This window comes from Plectropomus leopardus, chromosome 19 (genome assembly GCF_026936395.1).
Source record: "Plectropomus leopardus strain MGB_pleo_1.0 chromosome 19, ASM2693639v1, whole genome shotgun sequence".
NCBI lineage: Eukaryota > Metazoa > Chordata > Actinopteri > Perciformes > Serranidae > Plectropomus > Plectropomus leopardus.
Window position 1 is genome coordinate 24,690,647 of NC_142194.1, and position 22,493 is coordinate 24,713,139.

Consider the following 22,493-nt stretch of genomic DNA (forward strand, 5'->3'; position numbering starts at 1 on the left):
AGTTTAGAAACTCACATCCAGAGAAAAGCTATCCAAGAGGATTTGCTGGAATGCTTTTTTTTATCCACTCACTGGATTTAATTCCGATAAATCCAAAGTCTGTCTCTGCAGACCAGAGTCAGAATCCAGAGGGGGAAACTTGCATGATTTTTGCTATAATTCAGATATTTTTCTCAGTTTAAGTGAGGACGACATCTTTAACTGCACATCACAAATGTACTGGGATTGAAAAAGATTGATATATTAGTAGCTCGAAGTCTTCACAGCTTGAAGTGTTCAAGAGGAGAGGGTTTTTTTACAGACTGCATTTATTGATGAGTTTCTCTCTGATACCCAACTGAGACGTCCAGCCGACTAGAATCAAGATGGAATCTGACAGAGTTTAGCTCAGCTGCTGACTTCTTACGTGTGTCTTTTTTTAAGAAAAAAAATCAGCAGCAGCACCCCCTCCTCACTGGTGTTCTGTCTGCTTTTAACATTTCTGTTTAATCCCCATTTTTGCTGCTGTAGAGTCTGGTCTGAGGTTTCTATTGATTCTTGCAAAAGAAACCTGCATGAGTTACTTAACTGATCTTCAGTTCTGATATCATGCATCCCTTTATGCCTTTTTTTTTTTTGCGCACCATTATATCTCCTTATAAGCTTCTATCTGCTAGTTTCCATGTGTTGGAATGTAAAGTGGAGTAAATGTAAATACTAAAGATAAATTACTGAAATCAGATTAAAGAATGCTTTAGTTGTTTTTAGCAGTAGAAAATTGTAACTTGGAACATTTCTTAACATTTCCCTCCCCTATGCTCTTTAGCAGCAACTGATTCACTGCTTAACTAATCACTAATTATTTTCTCGGTTTGAATGGATTAAAGATACAACAGCTGTGTCTGTTTTATTCCCAGCTATTTAAAATGGAAAGATGCAATGTTTAATAGGTTTCTAATTCCCAACAGGGTTGGTAATTAGGCAAGAGAAATTTAATGAAAGTAATAGTTTGATGTCACGGAAATCGGATTAATCGAATTAAAACTATATATAATTATTTCTGTCACAGTTTCTCAACACCTATATTTCATTTTCATAGTCAGCTGCACCAGGGCTCTTATAGACCCTCAGGGAACTTAAAGTCCAAGTTTCACTGAATGCTTGGATTGCAATAATTTCATAAATTGTAAATTTGTTTGTGAATACGTGTCACTAATTGACAATAACTGACACTGAAAGGGACTTAAAGGTTATGCAAGGTCATCAAAACTTGAAGCCCTTTCTTGAAGAAAGGCTCTAAGTCAAAAACTGGTTTCGCTGCCATTATTTCAGTTTATGTTGTGCTCAGTGCATTTGGAAAGCAGAGAAGTCAAAGATTACAGTAGCAGTCTTGGTGTTTATCTGTGGAAGCCCACTTGTGCCAGTAATTAAAAAAGAAAAATCCTTTAGGTCATTATCATGAAAAACTTTCTCAAAACAATGATTTAGTATCTCAAAATAATTGAAAACAATACTTACTCATTATTTTAAGAAAGTTTCTCATTATTTACTTTAAAACTGCTATAATAACAAATTCATTGACTAGAGTTGGAAAAATAGTTAAATGTATCAATTTAGGTTGTTGAACGTAACTAAATATATTTAACCTGATGTAAGCCAATACTGAAGTTAGTGTCACACTAGTTCCCTTGTCAAAAATCTTATGGAAGGTTTTTTGAAGCCCAAATGCAATCCCCAGAAGTAAAAAACTAATGTTTGGCTATAAACCTACAACATTGTTAACCACCAAAACAAGGCTGTACAGCAGTGTGATGATGTTCTGCAGTCTCATTTATCCAGTTGTTAAACCTTTTCAAGGCAGAAAAAAAGCTTCAAAGTTCATGAGAAGGGTATTTACTGACTTCTTTTATGCCATAGAACATAATGTGACTCTTAGGTTTGTGTTAACCACAGACCTTTTTAGGTCATCTAACCAAAAAAAAAACATTTAAAAACAAACAACTACAAAAAAACATTGACTTTGAGTTGAGGGAACCAGTCAGTCAGTCAGTTATTATCTGTAACCGCTTGTCCTCGTAAGGGTTGCGGGGGGGCCGGAGCCAATCCCAGCTGTCATCGGGCGGAAGGCGGGGTTCACCCTGGACAGGTCGCCAGACTATCGCAGGGCCGACACATATAGACAGACAACCATACACGCTCACAGTCACACCTAAGGGTAAGTTAGAGTCACCAATCAACCTGAGCTGCATGTCTTTGGACTGTGGGAGGAAGCTGGAGACCCCGGAGAGAACCCACACAGACACGGGGAGAACATGCAAACTCCGCACAGAAGGGCCCCCGCCGAACCCCGTTCATGAGGGAACCAGCAGTACTGAAATGCTAACTTATTTGGGGGTTTTAGGGTTCACTACTGGGGCACTCTATTTTTGAAGCATATATAAAGCGTATATATTTAGATCTGGGGCCATTTATCAGTCATTGAACAGTCGGGGCTGAAGCCTTGCATACCAAGACCTAACAATGTCACTGATAATTTGCTGCTTACAATGACTTAAAGTTTTTTTGTTTTTTTTAAATGACACTGGTGGTAATGAGCTTCCAGACTTTCCCTCTGATTCTGGGCCAAAGAATACCATCTGTGTTGTTCTGTGTTTCTTCAACAGTTCTGCTTTCTGGAACACCTCAAGTCTGCTGCTGACTCAGATCTCCATACACAAACTGCAACCCACTCACAAACACACACGTATGCACACAGACACTCATGCAGCAAACAAATAAAACAAAAACTTACACAAATCTGAAAGAAAAATATATATCACACATAAAAAGCATAAGCAAGCTGTGATAGATTTTTATGTTTCCAAGTTATTGCTGATTGATCTTCTTTTCATAAGTTAAAAGGATTCCTTTCCTAATGAGGTTATTGTACGGCAGTCCGTAGCACTGCTGACGAGATGAGGTCAGAGAGAGGTAAAGGAGGGATGAGACTAAACAGACTGAATTACAACAGGGCAATAAACTGAGACAAGTATGCCGCAAAGGAGTTTTTATGGTTATAAGTTCACCAGATGCACCTCAAAACACCCTTGTGTTGCTCTGATAAGGAGTATCACTTCCACTTTATACTGGAAGATTTACACAAATGGATGTTTCTTTCTTGCTGCCAAAACAATGTTGCAGGTGATTTTATGGGTCCTCATTGGTTATGACAGTTTGACTTGCTGAAATTGGAAGATATATGTCTCCAGACCCCAAATTTCCGTATGTGAACTCTGGTATGAAGGCGTTTGTGTAATCAAACTTCATATCCCTGTAAGGTAGTATTTTCTCAGTGTTTAGAATGACTGCTGCAACTAATTATGAACAGATCACTCTTCCCAGTCTCATCAGTTCACCAAAAATTGAGCTCTAGACAATAGCACAGGTGTCCAGGACAAAACTATCAGTCTCCTAGGAAATGCAAAATAATTAAAAATCAGGATGTAAACACCCTGCTGTTGTTGCCATGAGAAATTTTCCACGCATATCTCCCCGCCAAGAACATTTTCTTCACACTCGCCTTCGGTTACATTTCCTGTGAAGTAATTATCCTAAATTAACATAGTAAGACTCTCTGCTCACAGTCATGAGAGAGAAGAGCGCCTACTAAATTTGCATAACACCTGTAGCTTATTTAGAAGAAAAACTAAGTCAAGTAATTACAAGATGATGCAGTCTGTGCCAGTGTAATTCATTTTTCAGGAAATTGATTTTGAAGTTGATGCTTTGCTTTTCTGTTTTTTACTTATTTGGTGGAATTTGTCTTTTTCTGAGTCTAGAGTTTAAAGAAAGGTTGCTGTACGTTGTACAGATTGTAATCTAGAGGAATAATTCTGCAACAAAATTACCATTTGTCTATCAATGACGCTGTGTCTCTTTTCAGTCTTGGAGTTTGCCACTTGATTAAATATAAAGTAACAAAGGTACAAGGTAGATTTGCTATTTTTCAAATGAAATTAATGGCAAATAACAATGTAATACTTTTAAGTAATATGTAATTGTAAAAGTATTTAATTAAACTTCGACATGCCCGACATTGGCTGTTCAAGCATGTGAAATATCCTAAATATACAGCATAGAAATGTAGCGTAATTTAACACACTTGTTATAACTTTCAGCAAGGATAAGGCAGAAAACTGTGGATAAGCTCTGCTTTGGAACAAACTTCTTTCTTTAACAAATATCAGAAAAAAACAACCATTTTTAAGAGGTGTATTTTTCCATTTGTTTTCAGTCATATTCCACCTTCTCAGATGACACTGTGCTCAATCATTCAAGAATTTCTTTTGACTGCAATTTCTCACATTTCACTATTGAATCCAACAGTGCCCCTTGAAAACACATTTTACAAATATCAAGAAAGTTGTATAGTTTGGGGTGGGGGTTACTGATGAGGTGGGTGCACTACGATATAGATCGGGAAAGGTTACCAAGGAGGCAGTGGATTTATTGTCTTATACATTGCAATGGCTTTTTGGCTTATAGGTGGGTATACTGCAAACAACCAGCAAATGAGGAGGGATATCCTCATATATACCTGCGTGCATCCTCCAATACACCACGTGACTGGGTAGCCGACAGTATAGCCTGATTTCTCTTTCATTATTTTTTCTGAGTCTCTCAACTTGAAAGTAGCTTTTAACTGAGGGTGTCAACGGTTAAATGTTAATTGTTTAACCACCAAGGATATTTTTGACCGGTTATACACATGTTGGACTATAGGTTAATTTTGTTACTTTTCAGTTTACTGCACTGTGTACTAGCCTACCTGTGTGTGGTAAGATTAAGCTTGAGATGAGGTTTTATTGTCTCCCTTAGGAGAAATTTGTCTTGGACAACTAAGAGACCCAGGCCACACAAAAATATAATCAGACTACAACTGACAGACAGTGTCCTACCCAGATCCACACATTAAGACAAGAGAACACAGGTGACACGATCACACACCTATACATTCAGACTACAATTAATACACAGTGTCCCCACCAGTCCATACAACCGGAGAGTATTGTACAATGCTCTGAATTGCACGGATGCTCTACTATCATAATACACTAAAGTGCTACACATAATAATTGCACAAATACCCTACACATAATAATTGCACACGAACTCTGCACAAACCAATTCATAGACCTGACATCAAATATTAGACAACGCGCTATACCAAAATATTGCTAAAGTCAAAAACATTTACATCACAAAACATAAAAATGTCACCACCTTGTAAATAGAGAGTGCTTTTTGCAGCGCAACAGCTCACTGAGGCAATGGAGAGCAGGACTAAAATGAAAGACCTTATGCATTTTATGTTTTATTTCTTTCCTTAAAAATTAACCTGTTAGTAACCAGGTTATGATTGTTGGTCTATCAAAAGCAAAAAATGGAACTTACTTCCTTACTTTCAACATGCTATTATAAGTATCTTGTGTTGCTCAATGAAAAATCCCCAACCCAAATATTTCCTGACACAGCGGCTACTATTTTGAGATGAAGACAGGCTTAGCCAGGGAAGACAACAACAATTTCTTTCACCCACAGTAGTCTACATAATGAGAGTAAGATGACCTGTCGAAATGACCTTTTTGATTCGTGAGAGTCCCTTATGTTCCTCATTCATGTCTTCAATTATAAAACCTCAAAGGTCTTAAGCAGCTTAAGATTTCAGCCTTAAACTTTACTCTATATAATTACTCCCTGGAAACCATTTGTTTAATCGCTGAAAATCATTTGCAGCTTGGGTCACCGAGACTTGTTTTATAATTATCGTCTTTGACACGTTCAAAGCCAAGTTTATTCGTGATTTTAAGTCTGCAATTTTCTGCAATCTGCTGTAGGGACGTACAGACAAAGTGCCCAAGGAGCTAATTCACCATCAGTGCCTGTGTGAAGTCTTTAAGCCTGCAGTTTGGTGGATTTGTGTTAGCGTAATTCATCTCTGACCTTGCAGGACCTACAGTGTGCAGGTTTGACTTGTTCATCACTGCCTGTGGCAGCCAACTGGCAAACACATCACCGCTCCAGTATTTAGAGGACACCAGGAATGGACACACAGACGGAGCCAAGAAAGGGATTATAGATCACAAGTGCAGAATTGAAATACAAAATACTGTAAGATGCACAGTCACAAATATTAAACTTCTGTTATGTTTTTGGCTGCTTGTACTTTTCTGTAATTAAGAGGCCAGCTCCCTGTTCATAATAATGATAAACTAGCAAATTCAATTTGGTCATGTTATAAAGCTTTATGGATTTTTTTTTTTTTTTTAACTTCAGAAATTTGATGTTACATCCTAGACACATCAATTTTTCATCAGTAATTGGATGTTGTGTGCAGATGTTGCTTAAGAAATTTAAAGCCAATCAGACAGATGGGGGGTGCAATAATGAAAGACCAAGATTCAATTTTGGTAAGGCCATGCTCACACCATAAGTTGGAGTGACTTGACATTCAAAGCAGAAGTTCAGTTCAGTATTCCCTACAAAAAAAGCCTCAAGAAACATTAAAGTCTGTCTAACAAGATTTTTGGGCATTTTGAATTTTTTGAAAATCTAACTATGTACTAAATTTTCTGTTGTCAAGTTATTAAAAGCTTGTTTACAGGGCGTTGATGGATCAGTGGATAGAGCAGGCGCCCCATGTACAGAGGTTGAGTCCGTGCCGCAGGAGTCGCCTGTTCAACTCCAGCCTCGGCCCCTTGCATGTTGTCCCCTCTCACAGCCCCTTGCACACTTACTCTCTGTCCTATCCAATAAAGGCCAAAAAGCTTACTTTCAAAAGACAAACAAAAAAACTCAGCTTGTGATGAGGCTGCTGTAGAGCTGAGCGCGCAGTGGCCTTAAGTTTATCACAAGGCAGTTTTTGGATAAACCCATCACTACCAGAAAATGCTTAGTAATACAAAAAGTGACTGACCTGGGTGTTTGAAAAGGAGACATTTAAGCTAGCAACTTTTTGAGAGAAAGCCTGGGCAATAAGGGGCACTGTTTCAGTAGGTGTACAATGTGTATGTAGGTATTGTTTTTGCCTATTTATTTATTCATTCATCTATTTATTTATTTATCTTAATTAATTTATTTATTTAATTTATTATTATCATCATCATTATTATCAATATTATTGTTGTTGTTGTTATTATTTGAATACATTTTCTAATTTATTGTTCAGCTATAATTATGATTTCTGGCCAGCAATACTGGAAGCTATTTTCATGTAATGAAATATGTACTGTGGGCTATTGTTTTCTTTGTTGTAAAGGTGTCATATAATCCCAAGGGTAATGGGCCACTAGATGGCATGACACTAAAATAAAGGAATTCACTCATTCATTCAGTCTACATTTATTGGAGGAATTATTTGAATGGAGCAGTGAGTTCAAAGACTATACAGAGAGTTTTATCAAATAAACCACATTAAAATTGCATATCATTTAAAATATATAAGTTTGAGTGTGATCCCTTGCTTGAGTCCAAACACATTGTGCTGCTCGTTGCTCGGCCTAAAAAAAAAGTTGTTTATCTTTAAAACAGGTGTTGCAAACTGTCAAAGGTCTCAATCCTTCCAAGATTTCCAAGATCCAAGACGTTTTAAAGCTCCATGCTGGCTTAAACCCCAGATTCAGCACTTACTGCTATAGCTTCCTTTTTTTTTAAATTTATGGATAGACATGGACAAGACTGCACTTTTTTGTTACACAGAAATGAGGAAGTGCTCCACTGTGATATTTATTTCTATCCTTAAGTTTTTTATGTACATGGACTTTTATAAAGATATTTTCTCACACAGTTTTCTTTTTCACTGATCATTCAACCAGGAGAGTTTCAAGCTGATCCAAGCCACACCAGAGCTCCAGCTGTGAGTCACATAACATTGTCTACGAGAAAAATGAATGAAATATTTTCTTTCATAACCAGGGGCCTGAAACAGCACCTTGCAACTCTATTTAAAATAGATAAACATGTCATGGCTGACTGATAGTAGCCTGAAGGTATTCTCTGTAACATTGTGAAAACAGTGTCCAACTTCATTTGCAGACAGAAATTGGTAAAAGATTTCAGTATCTGACAAAAACAGTTCCCCTCAAGATGTGTCTGCGTTCCGACTGAGCCAGACTATTAATTTTACATTTTTACTTCCACTGGCCAAACCGTCTATCCAAAGTCTTAAACCCAACTCCTGTGTTATCGCACTACATTACAAACAACCATAAAAGTTCTGTAAATTATTTTATATTAAATTTGTGTCTTGAATGTCTTCTCACCATATTTCACCATATGTCTCGCCTCCCTTCCTTTCTCACAGAGGTTATGTCTCAGAGTGTCTGACAAATCTAAAAACATCAAGCCAGATAAAACAGCAAAAGGAAAGAGTTTCCAGAACATTTCCCTCTCAGCCTCCCACAAACCAGACGTCCTTGTCAAAGCCTGATGGCGCTGGAAAAGGGACGTTCAGGTCATTTTTGGTATAACAACACTTGAAAAAGCTTGAATAATATTTGGATTTCATATTAAGGACATAAAACAACAATACAATAAGTAGCAGAGCCTTGATGTGATGCCAAACTCTTCTTAACTCCAACCAGCCTTAGAGACTGAGCCTGCTGACTGCTTTCAAGTCACATAAATTGAAAACACAAAATTGAGTTTTCAAGAAGATTACACAGGAAATGATAAAACCTTTGTGACCCCGCCACCTGGAACTCCTGGAAAATAAAAACAGATGACAACGTGGAAGCCGAAAACACAACCGTCTTGCTCCCACACTGACTCCGTGTTCAGAAAAAAAACAACCACTTTTAAGAGGTGTATTTTTCCATTCATTTTCCGTCATATTCCACTTTCTCAGCTGACACTGTGCTCAATCTTCTTGCTCCCACACTGACTCCGTGTTCAGAAAAAAACAACCACTTTTAAGAGGTGTATTTTTCCATTCATTTTCCGTCATATTCCACTTTCTCAGCTGACACTGTGCTCAATCATTCAATAATTTCTTTTGACTGCAATTTCTCACATTTCACTATTTAATCCAACAGTGCTCCTTGAAAATACATTTTACAAATGTGAAATTATCTCAGAGCTGTTAGCAGACATGGATTTATTTCTCCTTGTGTCTTATCTTTTGTTACAGTCCCTGGTTTTAGGACTACCATTCTGTTTTAGTTGGTCTGCAGCGCAATATAAAAAGCTTTGCACCAGAAACTTCATATTAAAGAATGTTTCTAGACTTCTAAGAGAGATTTTAAGGATGGTCAGAGGTTATTGAGCTATGGTGGAGGTATCCTGATTTACAGCCTATTGCTAAAGCCAGCTTGCTAACATTCTCACAATTACAAGGATAACATTTTTAGCAGGTAACATTTACTGCGGCTCTGTTTTTTTGATATAAATCTCAGGTATTAAGTTATTTCTTGTTTTATTTATTTATTTACTTATCTAGTTAGATTTTGTTAATGTTTTGTATGCCGCTGAACCTGAGTGAATGGTTTCGTTCTTTTCATGTGTACACATGTATTTGATGACAAAAAAACAAACCTTGACCTTGACCCATACTAATATTTGCTAATTAAAACTAGTGCAGCTTTAAATGTCATTAGCTTTTCAGGTATTTGGTCACAAACCAAAGTATTGGACAAATTGAATTAATAATGAGTTAAAGATTCGAGGGATCACTACAGTTATTACAGATCATCCTGGGGGGTAGATGATGTTTGTACAAAATCCATCCATCTGCTATGGTAGATCCGCCACTGCCAAAACGCATGTTAATGTGGCACAAAGGCTATTTATTCTCCACTTGTTTTTACTTTATATATATGTTTATAGTTTCAATTTCAACAGAAAACCACCCATTGAGTTCAAATAAGTTCTGTTTTTAGTGAGAAAGGCACAAGCTCCCCTGCGACTCGGCCTACAGAAACGGGATTCTGGTTGCATTCTTCAGTTGGCCGAAAGCAGAAAGGCAACTGAGAGACAGCCGAAAAATTGCTTTTTTTTTAATTTATTCTTGCATGTGGGTAAATGGAATTCAAGCATCCTCATATTTTATCAGTAGAGTAGGCCACCTTTACTAGTTTATCTGTTTTATCTTATTCAATTTTAATGGAAATGATGTTAAAACATAAGGTTACATTGGGCACTGGTCGACATAATGGTTGCGAACGGCTAGAGCATCTACAGGGATCTAAGCTTTTTTTTATTGTGAAATTCACTTTTATCAACACATTAGTTACAGTTTGGGAGAGTATAAGGATTGGTAGATGTCATCTCGGTTTTAAAGTACCAAATTACAATTTTATGGTTGACTGTTTAGCGGCTGGTGTAAAATGGGCCTGTGAATGCTAACAGTAGCAAAGACCTGTTGCCATAGCAAAATTCAACATCAAGGTCAGTACTTAGGCATGAAAACAGAGCATGGATGTGTTAAGAATCTGGATACAGCCATGAAAGCAGGGCCTCATTCATTCTTATGAGAGCTCCTCATTGGTGCATGAAGCACAAAAACTGCAGACATGTGTGCCTGAGAGGATAACTTCAACCAGCGGAATGACTGACTTCCAGTTTAGCACTCTGCTAGCTTCAATGGCAATGTAAAAACATTTCATCTTGAAGCTCTTTTAGACTTTCCAAATGTTATCATACTAGATGGCATATCTAGATAGTGAAATAAGTTGTTTAGTAGTGTTCTTGATGCTCATAAAAAATTATTTGCAGATTTGTGGACATGTCTTTTTCAATGTAAGTCAATGGGGAAAAGTCTTTCCTGGCCAGTGGGCATCATGTGATGGACCCGGACGTTGTAATTTCACTGAGCCACTGTGTAAAATTTGCATGACAGCCTGGCACACATCCTGGGGGCTTAGAAGAGAGGGCAGGAAGTAGTTACATAAATGTTGTTGATATTTTTAAAATATGTATATCCTGAGTCTGCTGTGATTTGTGGGTGCAACCTTAACGGGTGAAAACAGGCTCATGACAGGTTCATGAGTCAAGTCCCAAAACACCCATAATGCAACTTGAGAGCACTATGAATTGTCGACTCTCCCTGCCTGGCAAACCTCCCTTTGTTTGTTTCACAGATTTCTTGTTATGAATTTAAAGTTTCGTAGCCAAGACCAAGATAACCCTGATGCCATCACCATGGGATGTTTTCATACTCAATAAAAAATAAAACTCTTCAGACCCTCTGAAGTTATAGAAATCTTTTCACAGTTCTCCCTCAGCCAACTTCATGAGTAAAATACCTTGAGATGTGGTTGTGCTCATTTAGACTAATTACTGAAGGGTTATTAATGATGCAAAGCTGGCAGAGAATGTGCTTGTACATTTTGTTCGTGCATTATAATGAATGATTTATGCCTGTACTCCATCAACAAAAGATTTATTTGCCATTAGACTCTCTACTTAGAAGTTCTTGTTTTACTATGAGTGCATTTTTTTAAATCCGATTTCAAAGTTTATGAGCCTGGATTTTCCACCTGTAAAAGCATACAGCTGCATATGCCAAGAAAGACAAAACCATTGCAATAAATTTACAGAGAAGGAACCGGAGAAGAAAATCAAAGGTAATGTTAGTTACAGTTAATCATATTAGTGCATTCATCAAAAATGATGATTATTGCTTTTGTAAGTTTTTATCTCACTTCATCTGGACAGGCAATATTATATGGTGATGCAAAAAGTTTTTCAAAAAAATATTGCTCGGGTAGGTATGGAGAGTTGGAAGAACGTCCAATTTGCCCAATGTGTGACCTTAAGGAAATAGGAAATGAGTATAACTTTGTTCTGTATTGTCCTTTTTATTGGAGAAATTGCTTAGTAATACAAAAAGTGACTGACCTGGGTGTTTGAAAAGGAGACATTTAAGCTAGCAACTTTTTGAGAGAAAGCCTGGGCACCTACTGAAACCTACTGTTTCAGTAGGTGTACAATGTGTATGTAGGTATTGTTTTTGCCTATTTATTTATTCATTCATCTATTTATTTATTTATCTTAATTAATTTATTTATTTAATTTATTATTATCATCATCATTATTATCAATATTATTGTTGTTGTTGTTATTATTTGAATACATTTTCTAATTTATTGTTCAGCTATAATTAGGATTTCTGGCCAGCAATACTGGAAGCTATTTTCATGTAATGAAATATGTAATGTGAGCTATTGTTTTTTTTCTGTAAAGGTGTCATATAATCCCACTGGGGATGGGCCACTAGATGGCATGACACTAAAATAAAGGAATTCATTCATTCATTCATTCTACATTTTTTGGAGGAATTCTTTGAATGGAGCAGTGAGTTCAAAGACTATACAGAGAGAGATTCAGCCCTGAAATTTTGACAGCAGTGAAATTCGAAGCTGCTCTAATCGATTTTTTTAAATTCATAACCATGCATCAAATGACTGTGTGCGATGCGAAAAGGGGTCTCTCATTGTGATGAACCCAAAGAAAATGATTCAATTGAGTAGTTCCGTACAGCTTTTTAAGTGCGTCAGCTAAATGTTTTGAGTTTTACAAACGATTTTACGATTACAATTTTGGTTGGGCATCACCTAGGTATAATAGTATGCAAAGTAAAATTTAGGAATTAATAATTTAACAAATTCAAATTTTAGGAATAAATAAGAGGATAAATTGAACACCATCAAAATTAAAGAGTGAAGGTCACCAGTTTGCGTTCAGGTTCTTTTTTTAAATCTGGGGAAGGGCAGTATTGGTTTCCATTAATGCAAACTAAAAGTAGTTAAGACATACATTTGTTTATATTTTGATAATGTACCATAAAAACGTGCTTTTGATGTGTAAATAAGCAAGCTAAAAATAAACACAATTCTCTTAAATATAATGAAAAATGAGTGCATAAAAAGGTAAAGGGAATATGAATCTAAGGGGCAGGTTTAGTTTTAGACGTAGTTGAACAGAACAAAACGGTAATCTGTATACTCTGAAATGTGAAACCGAGAGCAAAGAAAGTCCATGTATCACTCGCTGCAGCTTTAAAAGCTAATAACTATGAACAAATGGTAAGTAACCTAGATTAACATTTTTATCATCCCCTCTGTTGTGGATTTTGGCATCTGGACAGAACCAAGTCCGTTAGCGGACTGTGTTTGAAGGATTAGGTGAATAATGTTTCAGAGGAGACAGCATAATTTCATTTTCTTTGTGTGTTAGGAGAAAAGCAGTACCTCTACTCAACATGTTCTTTATCAGCTCAAACTGTAACTCTGCGTCATGGTCTACAGAAATCTGGAAATGAACCAAAGTTTGAACATTCAGAGAAATCAATCCCCCCCCCCCCCCAAAAAAAAGCACAAAACAAGACATTCTATGAATAATCTGATCCAATTCCTCAAAGGATATTTCTGTTAGTGTACGACTATAACTGTTACTATTTACACTACACACTTGCTTGCGAAGTGTGCAAATTTTATTGTTGTCTTAAATCAAATATGGCCATTGCGCACTTAGCAGAAATGGTGATTGCAAAATTTGACCGCTTTTCTTCTTCTACTTGCTGAATTGCAATCAGGTGCAATCTGCTGGTTGCTCACTTGACTTCTGACATATGCATTTTCTTCTTTTAAATTAACTTGCTTTCACTGCTTTTACATCACCATCTGCAACCACAATGTGTACTTCGCCTACTCCTAACTAAAAAAAACTGAACATATTTTTTAGTATTCTATACTTTGAATATAGATTTTTGCTGTGATCTATAGTAAGCCCATAAACTACACTGTTGTGCACTCTTACACCAAACTTGCCTAATAAACAAACCATCATCTTTAATATGTGCTCTAGCCAGACTGATTGTTACATAAACTCCCATTACAGCATATAGACATCAGACTATATCATTATTCATGTACGACAACCTGATACTAACTTCTGTAGGCACACCAAGCAGCATCCTCCAAGGATGAAAAATTTAAGTCAATGCTGGACTGTCAAAAACTGCAGTTCCTCTAATGGCCACTTGAGGCTGGCTCTTAAACAGAGTAGATCCCTACAGAGCCCCCATGTTAAAATGCAATTTAACAGCAGTAATAAACACATTTACAGCCCTGTACAAAACACAGTCTTGGTCTCATGACAGATTTTTTTTTAATATAAGTTGTATGTATGCATCTCATTAAGGGCCAAAATTGTGCATATTCTATGGTTGCTTAAGTGATGGGCTGTCTGCCAATAGTGTCCTCGGCTTCTAGCCACATCCACCCGCCATTCCTTCATAGTACCAGTGTCTTATCCAAATATGGTCACTTCTGATTTCAAAAACCCAAGATGGTGAAGGACAAAATACCAAACTCAAGGCTTCAAAATGCCAGTCCGAAAACCAGCAGGTGATTTCACTTTAGTTATGTCCATTATTTACACAATCTATCAGTCTCAAAAAGTGTAAATGCAAAAGAAAACATATAGCCGACAGCCTACTAATAGAAAGGCTCTTTCATACCTAAATGACAATTTTTTGACAGCATTTTGAATTCTGCCATAATGCAGCCTGTAGCAGTCAAGTGGAATAAGAGCATCTTTATACATCCTTTTTTTAATGGATAAATACGGCTAAAAACACATTCCAGATGTTTTCTGTCTAGATAAAGTATGCAAATTCTCTGATTTTTTTTTCTAAGATTGAAAATGAAACAGAAAATTGAATTTTTGACACTTTTGAAATCTGCCTGTAAATACATGTACAGCTGCTGTGCTGCACACTGGCGGTTGGCTGCATCATAGTATGAAGTCATCTTGAAATTCTACACTGGGGATGTAGCTCAACTTCACAACAACTGGCCTTTCGGGCCATTGGTGCCTAAAGGCTATTTGTTCAAGTTTCCGGTGATGCAGATTAAACTTGCTTTTGCCTCCTTGTGCTGTGTGGATAAGAAACACGATTTCAAAGATATTTCAAGGATTAATGATATTTCAGTTCGGAATGTTTTACTAATGGATCCTCATGAGTTGGTTATTTGTCCTCCGCCTCTTCTTCCTCATCCTTCACTTTTTCTTCTTTTCGTTCTATTCTCCTCCTCCTTTTCTGAACACTTTTCCATAGGTATGTTTAGCTTAACTGTTAGGTGAGCTTTATTTTCCTCTTGCTCCTAAAAATGCCTGGCCCCAACTTATTGCTGCACAGCAGCTATCATTTCTTAGATGTTTCTCTCTCTTCAGCCGTTAAACCTCAGGTAGCGACTGGCAGCTGAAGGCTACAGTGCTGACACTGCCCATTGACAGTGTATGGGATGTAAGAGTGATCTAAGACCGTGAAAGTGATCTAAGAGACCTCTCTGTCTCTCCTGGGCAACCTTCCACTGTCTGATGACCATTCTTGGCACTGTGTGTAACCATTGCTGTGTACTTGTACTCTACCTGCGGACCTCAATTCACACTCCTACAACATTTTGTATTCAGAAGAAAAATGATTTTTATATGCTTTTATTTATATGTTCAACAAAGTACAATGCTCAGATGTTCCTCCCTTGTTGGTTACCTTTCAGCCTGTTGCATAAAGCTGTCCTGGGGGCCTTTAAATGTCTGTGCCATCTGAAAAAAAACCGATAATAACCCCATCACACCAATTATAAAGTGCTATTGGACTTGGCAGAGGTACTTGATTGTGATTACTTTGAAAAGTTCAAGGGAAAAGGTTCCATACAATAGTGTGCTATTTTTATGCTGTTATTATCACCTCCCTGCAAAAAAAACCCAACAATTCATAATCGTTGAAATGTGGAGCGGGAGTCTATCCTTAAAGCAGCACAGACCAATATAGACTTTGAGTCTGAACAGAGCACAGATGAAGATGTAGCAGGCATTACATATATCACGTCAGTCAGTCAGTCAGTCATTTTCTGTAACCGCTTGTCCTCGTAAGGGTTGCGGGGGTGCTGGAGCCAATCCTAGCCGTCATTGGGCGGAAGGCGGGGTACACCCTGGACAGTTCGCCAGACCATCGCAGGGCCGACACATATAGACAGACAACCATACACACTCACAGTCACACAGGGCAATTTAGAGTCACCAATCAACCTGAGCTGCATGTCTGTGGACTGTGGGAGGAAGAGAACCCATGCAGACACAGGGAGAACATGCAAACTCCGCACAGAAGGGCCCCCGCCCAGACCATACCCCATACCAACCGTGATTCGAACCAGGGACCCTCGTACTGTGAGTCACCGTGCCACCCCACATATATCACGTACTAAAACAAAAAGAAATGTATGTAATTATCAACAGAGACATTATACAAACCCTAATTTTATACAGTTTCATAATGTGCTGCACACTGCCTGGTTCTGGCATGCAAATCGTGCCATATATGGATTCATTTAAACAGCATCTGCATCAGCTCTACATTTACTACAACAAGACTTTTGTCATTCAAGCAGCATCAAAGACATTCTTAATTTGACTGTGAAGGTACATTTAACAGAAAATGCCAAAAGTCAATCTAATCATGTCAGATCACATCTGTCGGAAATCTCTGGAATTGCCTGAATCAATTTAACTTTACTATTGTCTTTCTTCTTGTACGCTGTAGGTCAAAGACAATTGCTGGCTGTCCCAGCGCCAGCAGACAGACACTAATTTATGACAGAACCTCAGCGCTGTGTTCAGCATTAGCTGAGAAGTTGGAGGTAAATTTGTGCCCGCTGGCAGAAGGGCTGTGCAGTTTTTGCTCCACATATTGATTTGTGGCAAGCAGATGTGCTGCTCCTCCTGTTAAGACTCACAAAGAGTCTTTTAAAAGAGCATGTCAACTTCTTCTCGAACAGCAGGTATACTTACAACTATCTAAGAAAGTATTCAATAATTTAAATATTTTTCTACACAATATTGAAATTATGTCAATTTAGAAGCAAACCAAAATGAATAAAACAGAACAACACTTGTTCATGTTTTTTTTTTTTTTTTTTTTTAAACTGGGCAATAAAGCTGAAAAATGTGGAGAAATAGGCTATGCCATACGAGGGCATTTCTGCATGGCAACACCATACAAAGCAACAGAATGAATGTTATATTCTTCATATAAATGTATTCAAATGTAACCCATTTGTAATCGCCAACATTAGGATAAGTGGTTTTAACTGTTTACAGTTGCATTTATTTAGTTACGTAAACAAACATAATCTGTTTCACAGGAAGCTCTGCCCTGGGCACTTGATACCGTTACTTAGGGCTACCACTAATCTAGGCTTTTGCAGCTATCATACATTATTTTTACCAATAAATTTACATGACTTTTCCATGATTTTGTGGCAAATTTCAAAGAGCATACATGCTCTGAACTGACCATCTAAACTGGGCAAGTAATCCACTGCTGGCATAATACACAGCAGGTGGGAACATCTGAATGATGAAGTTGATCCAAAGTGAAGTGGTGTGGTTCTTGAACACCCCCCCCCCAAAAAAAATTAAAAAACCAACAATTTTTCAGACTATTTTTCTCAGGAATTTGCGACTTTTGAAATTCAGAGAATAGCCAGTTTTTTCCTTACAAATTTGTGACTTTATAAACTCAGAGAATATTACATTTGTTTTTCACATTAATCCCAGAAATTCAGAGTTTTTGTCTGAGAATATTGCCATCTGTTTTTTTTTTTAATCTACAATGACCCTAATAGACTCAGGAGCATTCATTTGAGATTTTCTTTTTTTTTTAAACAAAGCAGCACCTAAAAGCATTCTCACTCACTGTGAAATTATGTGAACAGATTTAGGCAAATATTCCAAATATTCTGTGTTTGCAGATGACGGACAGCTCTGCCAGGGATAGTTTGTTATTCCAGAAGAAATGTAAGAGTTTGGTTTATAAAGTGGCTGCCTGTTTGGTTTGTTTTTACCACCAATAACTTCCATTTCTCCTCTTTCACTCTCACGCTGTCCATGTGTGCATGTACAAAACACAGCAAGCGAGAAAATAACCAAAAAGAAAGTCGTTACTCTGAGCTGACATCAAGGGAACAGACTGCCTTAACACACACACACACACACACACACACACACACACACACACACACACACAAACCACACAAACACTGGGAGTCCTGTCTTACACTGCTGTTTCGGTATTACTCCAATCAAATTGTGGTCATCGCCAGTGAGTGATTCGACCCACAGTGCTTTAGTCTGAGTCTGTGGTCACATCTGTCTGCATACACACAGACACACACAGCGCCAGAAACACCAGCCCTGTATGAAATGTAATCTCAGCTTGACATCGCAAAAAATCAATGGCACCTCTCTCTCTCTCTCTCTCTCTCTCTCTCTCTCTCTCTCTCTCACACACACACACACACACACACACACACACAAAAACACTAACAGCCACCCTGTGGGCCAGTTTAACTCATCAAGTGGATTCCACACAGCAGTTGTGTCCATTAGTGTGGGTCCAAAACAATAGATCCCTGCCAGCTCCCCCACCTCCACACCCCACTGCTCCATCTCTTTGCTTTTTTCTATTACCTCAAAGCATCCACCTTACTCTTGGAAGTAAAGTTTTCTCAAAAAGACTCATACACTACAGTCTGAAAGTGACAAAGTTGTGTGACATAATTGTTGCTTTCAGCCATTGCACAGGTAACAGTGCACAACGCTACTTAGGAGTAACACACAATGCCAAACATCCATCTTTAAGGCCACACACACAGGACACATTGTGTCATGTGATGAATAAATGACACCGAAATTTAAAATACTCACCAATGAATAGTTTTTATCAAAACAGCAAAAAACTGTAATGCAAATTTAGGACAGTTGTTCAGTAAGTTTCTGATGCAAATAGATTTACTGGAAGCTATTGCAAGAATTGCCAGGTTTCCCACCTTCATTTATTTGTGGCGGCCCGCCACCATTAAAACATGTGGTGCCAAGTATTGGACCGTTCATTATCAGCTCTATTAGAATATACTATATGTATCATTCGGTTATTCATTGCAGTGCACTCTAGGAGCACATAGTGTACTCTGGGCACAGATAGAGCTCAAGACCAGAGTTGAAAGTAAAATTTAACCGTTCATTGAGCTGGGTCTAAAAACTTGCTTTCACTCTCTGCAGCAGCTGCTTGTCTTATCCAGAGATCTGATCATTTCTAGATCAACAGATCAATTCTCAACACATCAAACACAGTTGAGGAAAAAAAGAAGTCATGATATGTTATGCCTGTGTTGTGTTCACAGACCTGCAAAAAACTCTGAATTTAGTGAGGGGACAAAGAATTATATATATAAAACATGAAATGCTAGAGAGTGAATGAGTGCTCTCCAATAAACAGTAATGTTGTTTATTTCTATGGCTATCTAGGGCTTTTATTATAAAAGGTAAGAAGAGAAGAAGTGGCTTGTGTAGATGGCTCTGTGTAAGCGCAACTTAATTGTTCTGTGTTTTGTTTTTGTTTTTTTTGCAGGGCAAAGGCTGAAAAAATATATTGATATTTTTGCTGCATAATTTATGTATAGTCAAATTAGACATTCTGGGCCAAAGTACTCATTCCAAAAACAACAGTTTGAAATACTTTTAATAGATGATTTTCTATCAGAAATTAAGGTCAACTAATTATTTAATAGATAATGCATGGCCCCACCTAGCTTATGAATGTGAATGAAAGCATATGTATGTGTGTGAGTGTTTGCGTGTGCATGTGTGTGCGCCTTTCTGTGTGTTTTGACACAAATTACATCTGTAACATTGACTTTCCCTTCTTCACCATCAGATTCTGATCCACTTAAACACATATAGGATTGCCATGTATTTTCATCATGTTACTTCTTTATGTCAACATATTGCATAACATCCTCCATCGCCTCTCTCCAGAAGAGTCCCAGGTGTCTGTAGATTCAGTACTCAACACAGTGAATCAGTTAACTTAGACTGGAGAGCAAGGCTACACCTCAGTGACAACACCTGCCAAAACTAATTATACCTGGTAAGAACACTTTATTTTCTTTATACATGCATACCTCTCCCATTACTTCCCTTTAGAGGTACCATCTGGAGCTTCAAGTTGGCGTGGTTTACAGAACATCTGTGACAGCTTCCCCACAGTGTGTTTCTTTTGTAATCTGCCTCAGACAGAACTTAAGTATATTCAAAACACACTAGCACGACAATATCTAAAGGCAAAAGTGTGTAAAGCCTAGCCTACTCTCATAGATAGGGGCAAAATGTTAAAACAGCTCAAATAGGGATGACGTCGCACACTTTGTCTCTCCTTAAAGGCACTGTTGTACTCAGTTGTACGCACAAAAATATGTTGCGGAACAAATGAAAAAAAGAGCTTAAGAGAGAAGATCAAATGTTGAATTGTTGCCTTCGGAAAGTTAAACAAATAGTTGTAAGCAGTCTCGCGAATTCCAATGTCAGAAAGGTGAGGGGAAAAGGGGTTTGTGATGCTTACTGACAATCTGCATTTTAAAGAATACTCACTTTTTCCCCAGTAAACCCCAGCTTTCTACATATATCTTAATCAACAATATACTATTTTGACATCTTCAGGCTTTTCATAAGTTATTGTTGTGTCGTAATGAGTTATAATCCACTCAACCATGGGACAGAAGTACTATGGCATTGTTCTGAAGGCCCAGAATTCTAAAATCCCATTTGTCCGAAATAAAAAAGCCCTATTGGAGTAAAACCCCATTTCTCCGACAGCCTGTTATCTCAAAAACTAATGCCCCTTCCTCTGAAGTCCCCTTCTTTGAAAATACTTGATCTTTGCAAATAGTACAAGTTTCTTAGTGGCTTTTAAACCATTGATCCCAAGGATTTTTGCCAACCCTTTGTGGGTTTTCCCTGCAGAATCTGAGCCACTGATACTGTGTCTATTACTAACTTGTTTATAGTTTTCCAGCAACTTGTGCCATCAAATATGGGTATTTCAGCCACAGCATGATCTTTTTCATAACCACATCCAAGTGGTTTTGTGTCAATCTTAACCATACCTTCACCACACCACTGTCCAGAAACATAAAGTTTCAACATATCTGCTACATGTTTTACAGAAACATGTAATGCAAACATTTTTTTTCTGATTGGGTTGTCTAACAGCACCATACCTTCACCACAGCATTGTTAAGAAATGTAAAATTTCAATGTATCCTTTATAAAATGATGTGCAAAAATGTAACAATAACAGTCTTTACAGAAACAAACACTGCAAACACTTGTCTTGGATTGGACTGTCTAACTGCAGGCCGTGTTAATTTTCGGAGAAACAGGACTTCGGAGTAAAGAATGTTTGTTTCTGGGATTATGAGCTGTTGGAGAAATGAGCTTTCAGTTGAATTAGAATTTAATTAGAAATTTAAGATATTTGGTCGTCAAAACAATGGCATAGCACCATAGTCCAATGGTTTGGTAAAACTAAACTCAACTGGATTACAATTTGGTTAAGACATGATTATGGACAAAGGGTTTTAGAATTATGGGTTGTTGAAACAGTGGCATGGCACTGTTTTCCCCATGGTAAAGTGGACCTTAACTTTGTTGGACTGTAACACAACAAAAGCTTATTAAAAGTTTAATGAGGTAAATGTCGCATATTGTGGGTTAGGCTGAATGTAGATGGTAGAAATATTTTGGTTAAGACATGCATATGGACAAATGCTTCATCACAGTATAAACTTTTTTTACTTCTATTTTTTGTGTGCATATTTAAGTCACTCTTTATGTGTTAAGGACAAAGTCAGATATCAGACTTTTTCATCTACACTCACTTAAAAAGGAACAAGACGGTCTTGAAACAAGGCATACCAGCAGATCCCTCCACTATCAGAAAACCAATCTGTATCTCACCCCTGTAGCTTTTTTCCTCCTCAAGACAAATCAATTTAGAAAAAAAAAAAACAGTAATAGATTTGATAGTCACTGTGACTTTAAAGATTAGATTTAAAAAAAAAAAAAAAAAACGTCACTCCCAGGCCACTTTTAGTCAGATAATTGCTGGTCTGTATCTCTGCTGCAGCCTTTACAGTATTTATAACATTATCTCATTTTTGATCTGTGAAATATAGCAGGATTGAGGCCCAGGCTGCACAGATTGTTTGAAGATGTGATTGCAATATGAGTGATTTGTGATTTATTTTGCACGCAGATCCATATCTGAATTTGCTCTGGCATAATGGGATGATACAAGCAAATATAAAATAGGACATGGAATAGGAAAAATGATAAATCTACCTGCAACTTAATCTACGCCCGCATTACGACTTTGCCTGACTTCACATTTCAGTGAAACCTCCTACTGTTCTTCTCTTTAGAGTACTGAATTGCATTGTGATGGGCTGCAGATGTGCGTTCGTACCCACTGGAGAACAAAACAATCTGTTGTGTTTGACTCAAATCCCTTCCCAACCTGGAGGAATGATTTATACACAAGCAATGAGCTGACAGCAGTGCCTTTAGATGTGCGTGCAGAGACAGTTGCCGAGACACGTCTTTATTGGGACTGATCCATGTGGGAGGATTGACTG

The 22,493-nt window shown here is 37.6% G+C and overlaps 1 long non-coding RNA gene across 4 annotated transcripts in view; it reads right to left on the minus strand.

The window, feature by feature from the left end:
- The window catches only part of LOC148186375 (uncharacterized), an 88,848-nt gene that overhangs the window by 48,057 nt on the left and 18,298 nt on the right, over positions 1–22,493 (minus strand). The gene's annotated exons all lie outside the window — the stretch shown is intronic.